Source organism: Rutidosis leptorrhynchoides, chromosome 6 (assembly GCF_046630445.1).
Source record: "Rutidosis leptorrhynchoides isolate AG116_Rl617_1_P2 chromosome 6, CSIRO_AGI_Rlap_v1, whole genome shotgun sequence".
NCBI classification, from domain to species: domain Eukaryota; kingdom Viridiplantae; phylum Streptophyta; class Magnoliopsida; order Asterales; family Asteraceae; genus Rutidosis; species Rutidosis leptorrhynchoides.
Window position 1 is genome coordinate 143,530,984 of NC_092338.1, and position 3,407 is coordinate 143,534,390.

Here is a 3,407-nt window from a genome sequence, read left to right on the forward strand (position 1 = left end):
AAGAACCATGAACTAATGGAATTTAATCGAAGCTAGGTTTATGGAATGTATAAAGTTTAGATTTTGGTTGCCTACAAGTTAACTTTTTTTTTATTCTTTCTGTATTGTAGATGGGTTAACACAAAATAGTGTCTTCACAAAAACTATATATTTGCACTGAAATCTAATTTTTTGGTTCTAGATGCAGGCGATATCGTGGGCGGCTTGGATAAGGCTGCAAATGGGCAATTTATTGTATGGTCAATATGGGTTTACACAAAACTGTTCCTTAACACAAAACGTATATGCACTGAAATCTGATTTCGTGGAGGCGATGCTTTAGTAAGTTGTTTGAAAAAACAGTTATATGCATCGAACGGTACATCCACGCAGGTATTTTTGTTTTACAATTCGATCTTATCACACCTTTCAACTATTATAGGGAACAATTATTAGGCTGTTCTTTTTCAGAACAATGAGGATCTGATTAATGGAAAGGATATAATGGTGTTGTGAGTCAGGAAGGTGCTAAACAGCCATTGTGTTCTATATTTAATGATGACTGAATTGGTGATGGATTTGGTTAAAGATCACTTGGTCTATACCAAAAATGTAAGTACCGTAGGGTTTTTATGTAGTGTAACTGAGTTGTGTATAGATTATTTACGGTTATATATGTTTTTGACAAAATAAGAATAATTTGAACTTGCGATAGTAACATTGTTGTTATTTTTGATTTGTGTTGATTTTTATAAGTATTTGTTTGAAAATTAGTATGTTAATTGATGATGTGGTTTATGAAATCAGGTAGAGAAGCTTAATAAAGGCAATGGTTGGATGCTGACCAACAATGAGGTAATACTCCTTATTTTTTTTTGATATTATTGCCTATTTTGTTATTGAATGCATTCAGTGTTTCAAAACTCGGCCGACTACTCGGCGGGAAATCGACATAATGGAGCAAACTAGAAATTGGCCAATAACTCGGTCAACGCCGGCCAGACCCGCAAAATATATGTTTCCAAATTATGTAATGTTTGAATTTTGATGCGTTAGAAGCTTTTGGATCCAACCAGCATTAGTTTCAGTGAGTTGGAGGATTAAAGAATACCCTTTATAGATGTTATGGATTCTTTAATCAATTGGATCGATCATGTCCAATTGGACACAATTATTTGACACATGGTAATTTCTTTAAAAGTGTTAATTTCATAGCAAGCAATTATTAAATACAAATGTAAATAGTTGCTTTATCATATTGGTTTACGAGTAGAATTTAAAAATCCTTCAAGTTTGTTATAAGATCTTTGAATGGGTGAATACTCTTTGCCATCTTAAAATTTTCTTATAGAGATTCTTCTTGAATTCATTCACCTTTATTATCTGTTGTTAAAGATTAACGATATATATAATAGTAAAACATTAGGTATGACTTGATTGCTGACAAGAGTTCACTGCAAATTTACATGCAACGGGCGATGGTCACACTGCAACCTTATGCTGTTTGGATATAGGGTATGGCTTGAGACATCATATTCAATTGTAAGTTTCTCATCTCAATACAATGCTTAAAATTGATTTTTACAAGTATTATTTTAGTGAGGTGCAAAAAGAATCCATGTAAATTCTCCATTCAACTTTTACATATGCCTCTCATATATTTTTACACCATCTTTTATCTTCTTTCAAGGTGCCAAAATGGGCGGGTGTTCGCCATAGTTTTAATGATAACCGTGTAATCAATATGAGTTTTGCTTCCATTGAAGTTTGTTGTCGGCATACCTCGAAATGAAATATGGTGTTATGGTATCAATCTATGCATACAAATATTCGTTCAGTTGAAATGAAATATGGTGTTATGGTATCAATCTATGCATACAAATATTCGTTCAGTTGTAATAAAAAGTATGTTCACCATTCATCAACCATTTTCATTATTTTTTTATCTTTTATTTAATTGTATATTTGTAGTTTGCTACTTACATTGTATTACTTTTCTCACATATGGTTGTGTTGTTTGTCTATATTGAAGAACATGGTTATTTCTTTTCCCTCATTTGTTCTCAATGTACAATATTTCTTTGATAGATATAAATATAATGGTAAAACATTAGCTCTTGGACTATGATTACATTGCATTCATAACTTTGATGTACGACTTTTATAATATATGGAAGCTGATTAAGAGTCGCCGTGCAACGCACGGGCTCTTAAAAGCTAGTTAATTATATACTATACTGTATTTTTTATTAGTGGAAAACTCATCTTACTATATTCATGAACTATCTGCTAGTAATAGTATAATATAGTAATACCGAGTATTAAATTAAGACAAAATTAGTTGTGTCTAAAAACGCTGAATTAATTCAGAAGTTTTTTTTTTTTTTACTTGAGAAATCTTCTAGTATACGATTTTCGCAAAGGGAGTCTAAAATACTAATTTTTTTTTAACGGCAAGCTTGCATCAGTGTATCATTTATTTCAACGACACTCATCATTTGCACACACACACGCGTTCGGGAGGAAACCCGAATCGCATTACATGAACCCGATCCTTTAACCATCCCGAGGGGCAGACGGACCGGGTTTGAATCCTGAATGGATCCGGGAGAAAACCCCCTAGGGTCAATCTGGATATCCATATTTCAGGCAGATTAATTAATAGGATGGGTAGAGCGAGGCTCGAACCCATGACCTAACCCCCAGCCCCAATACACAAGGTGAAGGGGATGCCTTTGAAGCAATGCTTCGTTGGCGGAGTCCAAAATACTAATTGTTGTTGAGGAAAAGATATCTCTATGTAGAAGCAACCGACCGTCGTTGACTGGATGATATCACAACATTTTCTTCCCTCAAATTGGATATGGGAAACATTGCTTGAAGCACCCTCACGTGCTCGCACCGATTTGGACAACGAAACCCTATAAAAAGCAAGCAAATTTGGTCGACGGTGGTTGGTGTTCAGTGATGGCAGTTACTGTCGATGACGATGGTACAATCGATCGCGGGTTGACCACCATGGGCTCTTTGACATTTACTCTGAACCCCTCATTTTTTTTCAACCATCTAGACCGCCACCGGGTTTCTAATTGGTTTTTACAAATGGGTTAGTGATTTATTGCAATGGAGGACTTAATCAAATGCTAGGAGCAGTTGGTAAGTGAGCATTTATCGTGTCTCCAATTTAAGCCGTTGTTTGTAGGATGTCCTCTGAAAGCAACGTTTTGAATCTAAGATGGGAATAATAGATAATAGATTGGTTATCTTTGAAAGAATGAAATCTTGCTTTGTTGAACTTCTTAATATGGCGGGTTCTTACTTGCAAGCAGTCGTGATGGGTTCGTTCGATTCATATGCATCGTCTTAAAGGTTGGAACTTTTGGAATACTCCTACTATAGCAGGTGTGAGTGTAAAGGGAGTGTGACTA

General features: G+C 34.9%; 1 long non-coding RNA gene across 1 annotated transcript; it reads left to right on the top strand.

Annotated features, from left to right (window-relative positions):
- The first annotated feature begins 691 nt into the window (after positions 1-691).
- LOC139851531 (uncharacterized) lies at positions 692-1,803 on the top strand. Its single transcript, XR_011760641.1, has 3 exons — positions 692-834; positions 1,406-1,521; positions 1,670-1,803. It is a non-coding gene; the product is annotated as an uncharacterized lncRNA (long non-coding RNA).
- The last annotated feature ends 1,604 nt before the right edge of the window (positions 1,804-3,407 follow it).